This window comes from Etheostoma spectabile, chromosome 22 (assembly GCF_008692095.1).
Source record: "Etheostoma spectabile isolate EspeVRDwgs_2016 chromosome 22, UIUC_Espe_1.0, whole genome shotgun sequence".
Classification (NCBI taxonomy): Eukaryota; Metazoa; Chordata; class Actinopteri; order Perciformes; family Percidae; genus Etheostoma; species Etheostoma spectabile.
Genome location: NC_045754.1, coordinates 22,643,537 through 22,644,040, shown reverse-complemented (window position 1 = coordinate 22,644,040; position 504 = coordinate 22,643,537). Strand labels below are relative to the sequence as shown.

The 504-nt window shown below is 50.8% G+C and overlaps 1 protein-coding gene across 2 annotated transcripts in view; it reads left to right on the top strand.

The window, feature by feature from the left end:
- tgfbr1b (transforming growth factor, beta receptor 1 b) overlaps positions 1 to 504 on the top strand; it is a 58,791-nt gene that overhangs the window by 26,596 nt on the left and 31,691 nt on the right. The window lies entirely within an intron of this gene.

The following is a 504-nucleotide window of genomic DNA, read 5'->3' as shown; positions in this document are numbered from 1 at the left end:
CGAGGTCCCGGCAACATGAGGCTGTCTTGGGTTACACCAGCGGTTGTTGACATACTGTGCATGATGAGTCTCCCATCGTTGCTTTTTCCAATCGCCTTGGTGACTCGGTCGGCTCTCACAGCAGTGAATCCCTGCAGGTCTATGTTAGCATCCAGTAGAAGGTGGTTTAGCCATGTCGCCGTAAAGATGAAGAAGCTGGTCTCACGTTAGATCTGCTGGTTGTTCAGTGCAAACAGCTCGTTGATCTTGTTCAGCAGCAAGTTCACGGAGGGAATCAATAACTTGTAGCGCCTTTGGTTCTCCACTAACTCGGCCTTTAGCTTAGCCCCAGCCTTGCAGCCCCTGGGTCTCCTTCTCAGCTCCGCCGCGATAGGGTGACGTATCCTGGCTTGTCCCTTTTGTGCGCAGAGCCAGCAATTCCTTTCTTGAGTAAGTGAGAAAACTGGCATATTTGACCACCTCCCACTGCAAGGCTCTTACTTTTATCTGACACAGTCATAATCT